The sequence below is a fragment of the Berghia stephanieae genome, chromosome 7, assembly GCF_034508935.2.
Source record: "Berghia stephanieae isolate SIO BIC M18660-M18661 chromosome 7, UCSD_Bste_1.3, whole genome shotgun sequence".
Lineage (NCBI taxonomy): Eukaryota > Metazoa > Mollusca > Gastropoda > Nudibranchia > Aeolidiidae > Berghia > Berghia stephanieae.
In genome coordinates this window covers 32867795-32882794 of record NC_088366.1, presented here as the reverse complement: position 1 = coordinate 32882794, position 15000 = coordinate 32867795, and the positions used below count along the sequence as shown (strand labels likewise).

The window sequence follows — 15000 nt, the reverse complement described above, 5'->3', positions numbered from 1 at the left end:
AGTCTCTCTCTCTCTCTCTCTCTCTCTCTCTCTTTGATTTATCTCTCTCTCTCTCTCTCTCTCTCTCTCTCTCATATCATGCAATGACACCCCCACACCCCTTTTCATCTTCATTAATTACGCCTATTTCTTTTAGTTTACTAATCTTTTAAATGTTTTCCGTTCTTTTTTTTCAGCTTTAATCTCTTTACGCTTTTTTTCATCTTTCCCCTCTTGTCCTCTTCCTTCTTCTCCTCCTCCACTCCCCCCCCCCTCTCTCTCTCTCCCTCTCTCTCTCTCTCTCTCTCTCTCCCTCCCTCCCCCCCCCCCCCCCCCCCTTTTTTTTTCTTTCTCTTACCGAGTCGCTAACGATGTATGGTAATTATTTCATTGTATTGATTTTTCGTGTTGTGTAATTATTATATTTTAATCGACGTCAAGGAAATACATACCAACGAATCAAGGTGTTGAAATAGCAAAGGGTATGACAGCTCCTAACTTAGCTATGCCGTTGTTGTTTAGGGCAGGTATTTTATTACAACCACACTCAACCCCCCCCCCCCCCTCCCAAAACCATTCTTCATGCCAGTTGTTTGAACCCGTCTGAAATGTCAGAAGAAAAGGGTGAGGTGAGAAATGATGTGATATATATTATGTATTATTTTTCTCCCATTCTCTCACTAAAAACTTTTTATCTCATTTGGCCGGAAAGCTTTAAATTCTCGTACTATCTATAATTAAGATAACCCAAATTGTTTTTTAAAAGAGAGATTATAAGAAGTTTTTTAAAAAAAGTATGTGTGTGGGTGTCTTTTTAAAAATTTCTTTTCTTTCTTTTTTTTTTTATTTTCTTCATAAGCTAATCCATTTAATATTGATGGAATGTCCTTTGATTTGCATGAATTTGAAATTTTTTACGGATTTGACCTCCTGGTTAAGTTGGCCTCAGGTGAAAAAAAAAATCCCAACTCTCTGGTTCTTAGAATAATTTCACTCCCATTGCTTGCATGCAACGAGCTTAAATAATCTCTTGCTTATAATATTATATTATATTATTTTTGTTATCGAGTGACGTATGCTATCTAATCCCACATGGATCTTCCCACTTAATGACTGTCCACATTGACACAAAATGAATATCTTGTTCGTGTCCTTGCCGATGCTCCTCGGGTCTATTTAAACAGGATTCCATGCCGCCGGGGAGAAAGCAAACACCAGCCCTGTCGACATTAACTTGCCTATTGACAGCCGACACCTAAGTAACAGTTGGGTAATGATAGCAGATCTGAGCTGAAATTTTGTAGGAGTGTGTGTATGTGTATGTGTGTGTGTGTGTGTGGGGAGGGGGGGGGGGGGGTTCGTCCTCTCTAGATTCTAAGGAAGCCACGAAGAGCATGATGGGATGGGGGGTCCCCATAGCTCTAATTGTGATCCACCGTCTCAAAGCGGTGTGTTATGTCGGGATGAACCGATTGATTGACGTTGAAGTTTTACTTGTGAAATTAGAATTAAAATAAGTGATGTTGTTGACGACAGTGAATTCTCGTTTCTTAAACCCGCCTCCTCCCAATGGTGGCATCTGCTAATTTTAGACTCATATTATTGTAAATACTTTCGTTGAGTGGTAGTTCTTGCCAAAAAGTGGCATTTCCGAATTATGACTCTAAAGACTCCTATAATAAACGCTTTCGTTGAAGAGTATGAATTATTGTTTCTTAACCCCCCAAAAAGGTGGTTTTTCGTAATTCAGACTCTCAAGACTCCTATTATTTTACAATTTCGTTGAAGAGAGTGAATTCTCGTTTCGTAACCCCCAACGGTGGCATTTCCTAATTCTGACTCGTTAGACTTAAAAATTGTGTTGTTTTTGTTTTTTTTTTGTTTTTGTTTTTTTTCTACTTCATCAAGGAAATCTAGTCCACTACGACATGATGGGTCACATATGATGCCATGTAATCTTTCCATTTATTTTAAAGCCACGGCAAGTACGTACCAAACACTTGCATTAACTTCGATATGGACAGGGATCTAAGGAAGTTCAGCAATAAACATAATATAATCGTTATCGTCTGCTGCCCCTTGGGGTAGAGGTAGAGAGGGAGATAATAATCCATTATTATCACGGCCAAATTCCGGTGTTTGGAGGATATTAAGATCTCAATGATAGAAGGACGAACAACCAGTTAGCTACACTGGGTGGTGAGAGGAGAAGTCAGAAGATAATAATATTATTAAGGTGACAAGTAAACAATTCCCTGGCTGGCCTTCTTTGTTATTGTGTTATGGCAAGGCTATTTTCTTCTTGTTATTTTTTATTCCTTCCTTCTCTCTCTCTCTCTCTCTCTCTCTCTCTCTCTCTCTCTCTCTCCCTTCTCTCTCCCTCTCTCTCCCCTCTCTCTCTCCCCCTCTCTCTCCCCCCTCTCTCTCCCCTCTCCCCCCCCCTCTCTCTCTCTCTCTCTCTCTCTCCCTCTCTCTCTGTCCCCCTCTCTCTCTCTCTCTAAAACATTTCTTTTACTTTAGTTTATTTTTTACATTTGGCTAGAATATTTTTCATTCAGTTATCGATATATTGTGAAACGTCTTTATGACACATTTGGAGTCATATTATACAGGTATATGAATGTGACAAATCGAGGGCTCTTCAATAAATTCGTAGATATTTGAAGTGTAATATATATATATATGGCCAAAGTGGATGAAAAAAGTTATTTTATCGATGTACGACAACGCTTTCTTCGTCTTGTCAAGGGCTTTACCTAACCACTTCAATATCTCACCCCTGGGTAATAACAACCGACTGACATTAGCATAGACAACGTTATTAGACCTACCACTGTCACTGTGTATAACATACAGACTGCTATACGGAGAGAAGGTATAATATTGAACATAATAAATCATATACAAGTAATAGACTAGAGTTGGAAATGGTCGTGGTGGTGTGGGTGGGGATGCTGTTAGAGCTGTTTATGTCACGATTGCTTGACTCCACCCCCCCCCCTTTCTTCCTCCCTTTTGTCTTCTTCTTTTTCTTCGTCTTCTTCATTTTCTTCTTTTATTATTTTTTTTCTTCTTTTTCTTCCTCTATATCGTCGTTGTCGTCGTCCTCTTTTCCCATTCCCATATTCTCTCCCACTATCCCGCCTTTTCTCCACTGTCCTTCTCTTCCCCCCTGCCTCTTCTTCCTCTTATCCTCCTTTTCTTTTCTTTCTTCCTTTCTTTTCTTTTTTTTTTTCTTTTCTTTTAGATAAACAAACAAACCCAAACAAAACAAACCTCCTCCAATGTATTGAACATGGTTGAAGTCAATAAATTGACTGTGGCCGAGGTGGTATAGGGAGAAATAACAGTATTTTAGTTTATCATACATACCCTTTCTTTCCGAATAAAATTATCATCATTACGGGTAAGGAGGCGAAGAAACAAAACAAGAAACTAATAATTTGAGAAAGAAGAGAGAAAGGAACGGAGAGAAAAAGAAAAAGTAGGAAAAGAAAAGATTGACAGTTGAAAGCAAACAACTCAATAATAAAAAAGCTGGGAAGGATCTAAGCTATAATTTACAACCCTCTGTTCTAGTCGTCTCCCTGTTGTTTAATGATGACAAAAGGCCTTTTTCTCATTTTCACTTGAAAAAAAATATAATACGCACATCGTTATATGGACGACCACCTCCTTACTTGCCCCCTCCCCCTTAAAAAAAAAAAAAGGAAGAAAAGTCTAACCTAATCCAGGTACATACTTCATTCTAACTTCTTTAAGGTCTCAGATTAGTAATAACTTTTTAACCCGAGTGTGATCGTAATTTATCGATATAATTGTATGAAATATTTTTTCCTGGCCAAAATGAGAGTACAAAAAAAAAAAGCAAACAAACAAAACAAACAACAACAAAAAAACCCAAGGTGTTTTGTCATTTTACAACAATATCTTGTGTAGTCTAATAATCACGCCTTTGTAATAGAAAATATGACACGTTAAACCATTTACGGCGAAATCGAGTTTCTTTCAACCCAAGATTCTGTCAAATAAAAATTCAAGTAACAAAGCAAAATAAAGCAAATAAAAAACAAAAAACAAAAAAAAAAAAAAACAGCCCGGTGTTTAACCAGTTAACTGCCGTACTCTGGAAAAACAGTATTTAACAATTTGGCCAGAAAACTCGTTCTTCAAATATCGATCGATTTAAATAACCCTCGTCTTGGCAAATGCTTTCAAACCTGGGACTTCGCGAATTCCCAGGTTTGAGAGTAGTTGCCAAGATGAGGGTCATTTAGATCGATCGATATTGTTTGAAAGACGTTTTCTGGCCAAATTTTAAAATAACTGGTTAAAATCGATAGGCCTTATCGTCGTTGTCGTCGGCTATACAATCGTCAAGCCGTGTTTACAAATGGAATTAGATTGGTTTACTCACACAATGGGGACGCCATAACACAACGTCAATAATACATTAACTAGGAAATCGATAATTCTATAATATAAATTACCAGCATGTACATAACCGTGTTATAATGTTATTCTATTATCATTATTGTTATTATCGGTAATTATTGTCACTGCATTCTACTTTGGTTCTTGCTTTTGTTATTTACCCCTTTACAAGCGCGTTTCGGTTTTGCTGTTAAAACATCTCGTCTTACCGTTTTTCAATAAGAGAACAGTAGAAGCGATGCGACTCGAGGTTCATTTGAAGTTACGATTCGCATCTCGTTGCGGTCAATTTACAGTCAACACAGATACAGTTAATGAGAGAATTTAATACTTTGAAAATAAGTCTGATTGGCCGTTTAAGGGTTAACAATCGTTATATCTTAATTTTCACACCCCGAGGGGCTTGTCGTTGTTCTTGTAGTCAAAATGAGTCATATTATTCGATTTAACTATACTTTGCTTTATCTTATAAATGTCTCTCTCTCTCTCTCTCTCTCTCTCTCTCTCTCTCTCTCTCTCTCTCTTTATATATAATATATATATATATATATATATATATATTATATTATATATATATATATATATATATATATATCTTTCGCTTTATTTTTATGTGATCCTTATTTGATTTTTAAACATGTTTAACAACAACAGATGTTGATATTTTTACAATTTTGGGACAAAACATATTATAAAATAATATGATTGCACAGGAAAGTAGGGTATACCTACAATTTGAAAAAAGTGGAGCATTTATATATCCACTAAACGTGCTCAAAACGCTTTACAAAGAATCCAAAGCCAACAGCAGCACTTAACATGCAGGACGAGACATGACGCCTGTTTTGCGATTTTACAATTTTCCGACAGCGACAATGCAGTTAAACACCGGGTATACGTGTTAACGTGAGTACGATGAGAGAATATGATTGAAAAACTTCGGGATCAGGTGATGTCATTCTTGTCTATGTCTCTCTTTCTTTCTACTCCTCCTCTCCCCCTCTCTCCCCTCCTCTCTTCACCCCCCCCCCCCCCCCCCCGGAGAAAAAAAGTAGATAAAAGAATAAATTAAATGATCTCCTTGTTGAACAAAAGAATTAATTATTTCTTACCTGCAAGCAATAACATTAAGATGCTTAATGTGCTCATTTCATTATGATCCGTTTTTATTTATTGTTTTGTTTTATTTCAATAAAATAATATTGTAGCTTAGGCAGAGCTCAACAGGATAACCAATAAATGCCTAGGGACAACTCTCGACTCTCTGTGATCCACATAATATTATTGTGGTGAGCTTTTTTGAATGGAGATTAGAATCGACTGATATATATCTATTTACCCACAAATCTCTATCCATCCATCCATCAATCCATCCATCCATCCATCCACCCACACACCCACACATCCATCTATCTACCTATCCATCCATCCCATCCATCTATCAATTTATCTATCCATCCATCTATCTATCTATCTATCTATCTATCTATCTATCTATCTATCTATCTATCTATCTATCTATCTATCTATCTATCTATCTATCTATCTATCTATCTATCTGTCTGTCTGTCTGTCTGTCTGTCTGTCTGTCTGTCTGTCTGTCTTTCTGTCTGTCTATATCTATTTGTATGTTTGTCTACTGCTTTATTATTATTGTTGTTATTATTAACTCGTCAAAAATAACCCACCCTTCCTAAAAAAAAAAAAAAAAGAAAGAAAGAAAATTAATGAAAAATTGAAAAATGAAAAGAGTCAAGACTTCAATTAAGAAATAAACTGAGCACTCCTCAAGAACGAAGATATTATTATGTATTTATTGTAATAAACACAGTGCATAAGTAAATCTGTCGTAACACTTTCGACACGCCTATTAGGTATTCGCAATTATAATAAATGTCTCTTCTTCTCCCATGCAGAGAGACGCACAAAGCTTTTCTGCATGTACGTGGTCTGTATAATTTCAAAACAGCCCCTTCAATTGTGGCCAGAAAACGTTTTAGAATAATAAATCGACAGAAATGGCACAAAACTTTGTTGAAATGATTAAACCTGAAAATTCTAAATTAATCTTTGTGTCATGTTTTTGTTTTTTTGGTGAGAGGGCGGGGGCGGGGGGGGGGGGGGGGGGCAAGGGGTGGTAGGTGGGTGTCATGTTACTCTATCAATATGTCGTTATGGAATTTTTCTTGCTATTTTTTTATATAGTAAAAGGTATTTTGTCATTGCGTGATAAAATAGACAAGAGTGGGCGTCTTTGATCGAGAGGGGGTTAGATTAGTGTTCATAGTGTTTTATTAGATTACTCTCCTTGTGCATATTTATGTGTTGTTTTTTTTCCCCCCCCAACTTTAATGGGCTTCTTTTATCTCGAGTTACCGGGTGTTTAGTCTTGTCCTGGTCTACATTTCTTTACTCTCCCCCCACCCTTCTCCCTTTTACCTCCTCCCCATTTCGAATTTCCTTTTGATTTTATGGTTTGAAGTCTATTATTTAAAATGAAAAACGAAACAAAACATTAAAAAAACAAAACAAACCCCAACTCATTTCATTACGCGGAGAGTTCGATTATTTTAATATATATTAATATTTTTATATTATTAGATATAGACGCTATTATTGTCTGTGATTTTTTTCCTCCGTTTCAATGTTATGTATTCATTTTGTTTCATGTAATAACGGCCATTAGGATTAGTATTAGAATGAGAAAGCATGGGGGGGGGGGGGGGGGGGGGGGTGTCAGGCAGCCAGATAGGCAGATAATATATATATAATATATATATATATATATATATATATATTATATATATATATATATTGTAGATAGATATATGGATAGAGATAGATTGACAGAGACCGAGGGAGGGAGGGAGGGAGAGAGAGAGAGAGAGAGAGAGAGAGAGAGAGAGAGAGAGAGAGAGAGAGAGAGAGAGAGAGAGAGAGAGAGAGAGAACATTAATGGAAAGAAAGAAATAATTAGGCGTAGGATAGCGTTAGAAAGGGTATTTTGGTTGAGGATTAAAAAGATTAGGTAGTGTTTTGTAAAGGATGAGTGTGTGTGTGTGTGTGTGTGTGTGCGTGTGTGTTTGTGTGTGTGTGTGTCTGTCGGTGTGTATGTTTGTTTTTTGTTCTTATAGAAAAATAGACAGATAAAGAGAGAGAGAGAGAGAGAGAGAGAGAGAGAGAGAGAGAGGGGGGGGGGGGGGGGAGGAGAGACAAGTGTGGTAGGATGGTGCGGCTGCTGATGTATTCAATTAAAATGGCAACAGAATAGAGAAGGAAGTGTTGGGAAAGAAAATCAATAGGAAAGCAAATGCATTGTCGCTGAGAATGGATCATAATGAGTAAAGTGCTTCCAGTGGATTTTATTGTGACTAAGGTTAATAAAGCCACACTGCTATCAAATAATAATGATGCTAATGATGTCGATGTTGCTGCTGCTGATGATGATGACGATGATGTTGATGATGGTGTTGGTGATGATGATAGGAGGAGAATGAGGAGGCGACGGTCACAGTGACGCTGGCGATGATGGCAACGACAACGAATGTACTATAGCTGCTGACGATAATAATAATAATACTAGACTGGGCTGAAAAGTCTTGAAACCTATTGAATTTCTCCGATTGTTTTGAACTCACCAGTTAAAAACTATAAATAAAAATGTGCGTTATTTATTCTTCTATTAGGTCACTAAATCATGTTTAGCAGCTATCTCTTGATTTTAATTTATCTTATGTGACCCATACTCAAACATGTCGGTCGAAGAAATCATACACAAAAATTATGCAATAAAACAGCGAGTGAATGGTGATGCTGTCCCCACCAACTTTAATGAGTAGACTCGCAGTTCCCGTCCACAATGTTCACCAACCGCAGCAAATCAACAAAACATTTTTATCGAAATCAATCGAGCTTATGGCCAAATAAAACAAAAAGTTTGGAAATTCAAGAGTTGGATTGATCGCTCGAAAAATCCTGAGGTACAGAAAGATATGTGCCCCTTGGATACTGAGAATGCTCCCAAAAACGCATGATCACATTGAAAAAGGAAGTTGTCTTGAAGTCGTAGAACACTCCCCCTTACAGTTCTCATTTAGCTCCGAGTCACTTTTTCCTTTTCTTAAGACGTAAGAGACACCTCAAGGAGGCAAATTTTGACAGTGATGGCGAGGTGTCGAAGTTTGCCGTGTTAATTCCTCTTCGACGCGATCCAATAAATGGTGCATCGTTGGTGGCTCTTTGTGGATGGGAACGGTGACTATGAAGAAATTTAAAGTGATGAACCGAAAGGACCTAAATTGAGATTTGTTTTGATACCTTTGTCAATGCAATTTCGTATCTATTATAATTACAGCCTCGTCGAGACATTTCAGGGTACCCTTGTATTATAACAATGTTGGTAGCGAGATCGGCGGTTAAAACAAAACAAACAAATAATAATAATAATAATAATAAAAACAAAAACAAAACCAACAAAAAACAACAATCTTTTTCGGCCACGTTGAACAACGTGAGTGCGCTAACCATAGCACCACACACGCCAACTATAGACGTAATGCCATGTCTGTAGTCCTGAAAGATAAGATTTGAGGTGCATGTAATCCTCACGCTCCAAAACACAACATGATTAACCCTGGCCCTTCCGTCCGGCCAGCAACCGTTCCAGAGACGACAAGAAGTTAATCCCCAGAGCTGTGGCTATTTGTTGTACGTCTACCGCAATGGAACCGCTATACTCTGCCGCGCACTGGCTTAACGCATTTTTCATAACTCAGCCTGAAAACTGGGGACTCTTACTCATTTATTAATCAGTTAGAATGATCACCGGCTTGTCTGAAATTCTCAGACTCTCGGGTTTGAGAAATTTGACACAATTTTAGGGGGCATTTTTATCGATCGATAAAAGTAGAAGTTTTATGGCCAGAATGGAAAACCAAATAAAAACCACGTGTTTGTATTTTGATCGTCAGAATAGGCATCGGTGCCTGTCTGTAGACATTACTTACTGTAAACACATGCTGGAATACAAATCACAAGCTTTGAACATTATAGAAGAAGAATGTTATGTTCACATTGTAGTACATGCGGCTTCAATTAACCTCAAGTGGCATCGCTGTAACATCTTTCTTGATGAAAATGGTTATTTGTAATTCTAACCAGTTGAGATAAATGATTTGATTAATATTTTGAAATTGAATATTGGCTTTAAGGTGTTATAACCGCTTAACATGTAATTTTTATTGTGTTGAATCAATATGGCCACGGCACTAAATTTTATAGTCCTCGCGTTTTACAGTAACTGCTATACCGTCATGGTAATATGAACAGAAAATAATATTATTATTACAGTGGTTAAATAGGTCGTGTGGATTAGTATTGAATGAGTAGCCGGGCCTGTCCACAGGTTTTCACGCTTTGGTGTGATTAGTTGTAGTATGTAGTATCATTTATCATAGAAGAACCTGACTGACTGCATAACATACATATTGAATGACACCGCCGCCACCTCAACCAGAGCCGTTTATTATAGGACCAGCATAGCCTGAGAAGATTAGAGGACTACTGTCGAACTCTGAAAAAACACATTTAAAATTGTTGGGCAGAAAATGTGTTTCGAAATATCGATGGATTAAAATGACCCTCATCTTGTCAAAAACTCTCAAACCTGGGACATAGATGAACCAGGCGAGCTTGGCACAACGTCTTAAATCTGAGACTTTTAATTCATAATGACAAAGTATCTTTATCCCATTTGCTCAGCAAATTGCTTCATCATACAAATCAACAAACAAACAAAACAAAACAAAAACCCCAACAAAAAAAACAACAAACAAACAAAAAACAAACAAAAACAACAAAAACAATCAAATAATTGGAATAACAAAACAAATCGTATTAGTCCAGTCCTAGCCACGTATCGTTCAGCACACAACATCAGAGTCATCTTTAAACAATGTAGGATCTTTTCAATAAAATATTTTAAAATAAATGGCATCTAAGTAACTTTTTTTTTAATGCGGTATAGCAATTTCTGTCCTTAATACTGGCCATATGTTAACCATTAACTTGTCAAAAAGTCATTTAAAAACATGTTTTGTCAGAGCAAGGCATATTCGAGTAAGCACCGTTCCTTGCGGTGTTACGTAGTCGTTGTTGTAGTACTATCTAGTATGTAGTAGTAAGGCTGCCAAGTGATTGGCCACAAGTGGCTACAATAATATTGGACAGAAGTGTTGGATTTAGATTAACCCCCTGACACTGACAGTGGAGTTCGATTTTACCGTTCTCGTGTTTACATGCCTATTATGACGATACAAATACAAATAGGGGATATTTGTTCCGCTTTCATTTATGTTGAACGTGGTTGAGTTCAGCTGATATCATACAGTGTCCTATTGAAGCTTGTGTCCCATCTTCGTTGCTGCTGTCTTTGTAAAAACGTTTAAAGTTAAGTTTGCAGTTAAAACCAGATGGTGTCTTGTATCGTGTAGTAAAGTCAAGCGATCTTAAGCCTAGTTCAGTGACCAGATGGGTAACAGAGATCGGAAAAGCGGCCTTGGTCGAGCGTGGCATTTATCATGCAATGCATGACCCACTTGACCCAGGCTTTGGAAAGGGATGGAGTTTGAGATTGTTGTAATGTAGCAGAGCATAACAGACACCTTGAGCTGTGTGACATGGAACTTTTTATTTCGTATGTCGCCATTGAGAATAAATGAAGCATTGAAGAGTGTATTGTGAGAAATGTGAAACATGCGCTATACATGGGTATAGACAACTCTGGGTTCCATTATAACGGAAGATGGACTGTACATTTCATACATTTACCAGACCGGTTAATTGTGTGGTATTTATAGTAGTATAATACTGACAAAATGCCTTTATTTCATTTTGGCTAGAAAATGTCTGAAACCGACCAGAGAATTCAATTTAAGACCCCCCCCCCCCCCCCCCCCCTGATAATCCGCAAGTTCGGAGTCTTATTAATTTTTCTATCATTTATGTTTTCTGGTCTGAATGAAAAAAACAAACAAAACAAAAACAAAGTGTTTTTAACGCACAGTGTTGTATGGTATAGTGTAGCTGTTCTTGTAGCTGTAAACTACCCAACCTTTACATCCCCTCCATCTATCCATCCATACCTGCTGACTGACTTCTGTTTGTTTAGATTACACCTGTCTCTCATTTCAAACCGATGCGATTCCTAGGCTTTTAAATCTCTCTCTCTCTCTCTCTCTCTCTCTCTCTCTCTCTCTCTCTCTCTCTCTCTTCTCTCTCTCTCACTCTCTCTCTCCCTCTCTCTCTTACACACACTCTCTCCCCCCCCCCACACACCTCTCTCTCTCTCTCTCTCTCTTTCTCTCTCTTTCTCTCTCTCTCTCCTCTCTCTCTCCTCTCTCTCTCTCTCTCCTCTCTCTCTCTCTCTCTCTCCCTATTCTTCTCTCCATTCTCTATATTATGTCTTCTAATAATTGTATTGTCCATTAATTGCTATGACACTAAAAAATAATTGTATTGTCCATTAAAGTTGCTATGACACGAGTATTTATATACATCAACAATAATCTATGGAAGCTAAATACCACGAGAGGGGGGAGGGGGGGGGGGGGGGGCAAGGCAGGCAGAAATGGTAGAGAGAGAAATTAAGTTTGGGGATTGGGAGGGGGGATGGTCTCTGTAGGAACAAAGCCAATTAGATTTAAAAAAAAAAACTTATGTATATGCTCAGAATTTATAGTTACCCCATCCTCATTCTCTTCCACCGTCACTACCACCTCCTCTTCCTCTCTCTCCCCCCCCCCCCCCCAACCTCTCATTCACCACCACCACCACCACACCACCACTACCAACAACAGCAACAACAACAATTTCACTAAATATAAATATGTAATAGATAACTCCAAAACTGAGGAGGTTCATCATTCTCGATACACATACACAAGACGTCACCCCCCCCCCCCCCCCCCCACCAACCTTTTCATCTTTTCATCTCCCGCCCATCGTCATACTACTCACTCTTAATTTTTACCTGCTCAATCATCACTCACACTACGAGTAGTTACTATCCACTTAAAGCGTTCTCGACTCCAGGAATATCTTGACAACCACCAGCAGTAATGACTACGTAGGTCTATGATAATGACCTACCCAGTAATTACAATTTACTGTCGAGAGAGCAAGAAGTGTGCGTGTGTTCCGGCAATTTGTGCCTGTGTCAATTCGGCCTTACAAGGACAAAAGACTTTTAAAATTTTTGTCAAGATATTATTTTTTTTTTTTAAACTTCATATAGAAGGATCCAAATTATTGACGGCACTCAGCTATTTGTTATTGTTTTTAGACAGCAATTTTGGTGATGAGTCCGCATTAAATTACATCAGTATCAAACTTCAAGGTTACACATTAAAAAACAAAACAAACCCGCATAGTATCAATATTGATGATTTAAGTTGGCTTTCAGCTTGTCCAAAAAAAAAAAAAAACAAAAAAAAAAAAAAAAGAATAAATAAATTAATTGAAAATTAAGCCACAAAAGGCTCAGGTTTAAGAATCACAGACATTTTAGAATCATCATAATTCATCCATATTTGATTAGACGCTTGGTTTTAGTGTGTGGCATAATTTCGTCACTGACTCATTCTTCTTGTTTGTCGGCTCTGCTCGAAAGACAGCAATGATTTACATAAACTCTCCCCCTCTCGCTCTCACTCTCTCTCTCTCTCTCTCTCTCTCTCTCTCTCTCTCTCTCTATCTTTCTCTCTCTCTCTCATTGTGCGTGTGTGTGTGTGTGTGTGTGTGTCAGTCTGTCGGTCTTCTTCTTCTTCTTCTTCTTCTTCTTCTTCTTCTTCTTCTTCTTCTTCTTCTTCTTCTTCTTCTTCTTCTTCTTCTTCTTCTTCTTCTTCTTCTTCTTCTTCTTCTTCTTCTTGGTTTAGGTACTAAAAATTTAATCTATTGTCAAATATATTAAACTTAGGATTATGTTTTTTATATAATTTCTTAACGTAGGAAAAACTAAAATTCCAGATTTCTGGTCTTTTTGAATTTGAAATCCCTTTTTGGTATCTGGTCCACCCCGACACAATACTGGCTATTATCGGCCTATTTTTTGCTTTCCTTTCATCACCAATCCAGTGTTAAAGGAGTATTCGGTGACATTGATCATATTATTGTTTGGATATCAGGTCTTAGGTTTGGTGCTTGGACGTGGAGGGCCAATTTGTAATATAATATTTCATTGTTATTTCCTCTCGTATCTAGTTACTTCTCTGCTTTATCCTTCAATTTATATTACGCAACCCAACTATATGTTATTTCTCAAAACAACATTAGGACGTTCTGTAGTCCACCGCAATTAATTAGTTTTTACCGCCAACAAGGTGTCGAAAAGTTCAGTTCGCATATTGCATGTATCCGTCGATTACGGTCTCTGGTTAATGATGTGTTCTGTTCTAAAATTCACCTAGTCCCCGTTTTTTTTACTCCTCATCCCATCACACCTATTCGCTCCACCCTTATGCCTTTACTCACCCAATCCACCGACCGTTCACATACACTAGAAGCATTTCAAATTTATTTGTGTCTGCAGCAGGAATCTCTTAACGCTTCCTTTATTCCTCTACTTGTCAAAGGGTTTGTGTTACCAAGGAGGTGGATGGAACAACATTGTGCTTATAATATATACATGCAGGAAAATAAAACGAGATCTAAGAGCATTTCTGCCTTATACGATGACAAATCGCCTTTAAAAAAAAAAAATTGTTGGTCAGGAAAACTTTTGCTTTATTAAAATTGGAAGGTAACGATAACTCTCAACTTGTGAAAATGTTTTAAACCGGACACTTCCCGGTAGCCAATTTTAACCATATCAATGTAATAAAGTGTGTCCGGTCGTAAGGTTTCGATGTATAAATATAAAGTAAACGTCTTCTGTCCAAAACGCCAATTTAAAAAAAGTAATTTGTCAGTGTACAGCCTATTTATGATGTATGTACGTATTTCGTTTTCAAGTTTTCACGGAGAAACACTGAGCAGCAACAATAATAAAGATGTTGATGAAACGTTACAAAAATAAACATTCTTTTTGATGGTTAATAATTGATTGATCTTGGTTATGTCGTCATCTGTGTTTTGTATGTGAATTCCATCCATTCACCGGAAGTTGGGCAAGGAGTGTAATGGATAAAACACTTCCTGCGTGGCGAGAATGCATCCCAAGCGAGTGATTAACCTAACCCGAACATCAAGGGATGGATTGAAGGATGTGATAGCGATAATAATATGATATAACATGACTATTTTATACATAGGTTACATTTTGTATTTTTAGCTGTTCGTTATGGATACGGAATCACTCTTCTGTTCACATGTACACTATGATTATGTTCTGCTTTCTATCCCATCCAGGCGCTTATAATTATAATAATATGACCTAAACGAGTGTCTTTGGCGCCGTTAATATCTTATAGAAACAAACTTAAAAAACAAACAAACCGAAAAACTTTTGTTTTTTTCTAGTTGAAACCAAAGATAATGGATCGATATAACATAAATGCTCGGATGTATTTCATTGGATGGACATGGCGGGTG

General features: G+C 37.5%; 1 protein-coding gene and 1 long non-coding RNA gene across 5 annotated transcripts in view; both read left to right on the top strand.

The window, feature by feature from the left end:
* LOC144977103 (uncharacterized) overlaps positions 1-6479 on the top strand; it is a 10864-nt gene extending 4385 nt beyond the window's left edge. Inside the window, exon 2 of the long non-coding RNA XR_013646237.1 lies at positions 6330-6479. This is a non-coding gene — a long non-coding RNA (uncharacterized LOC144977103). The remainder of the gene's footprint in view (positions 1-6329) is intronic.
* LOC144977094 (uncharacterized) overlaps positions 1-15000 on the top strand; it is a 112364-nt gene that overhangs the window by 47709 nt on the left and 49655 nt on the right. The window lies entirely within an intron of this gene.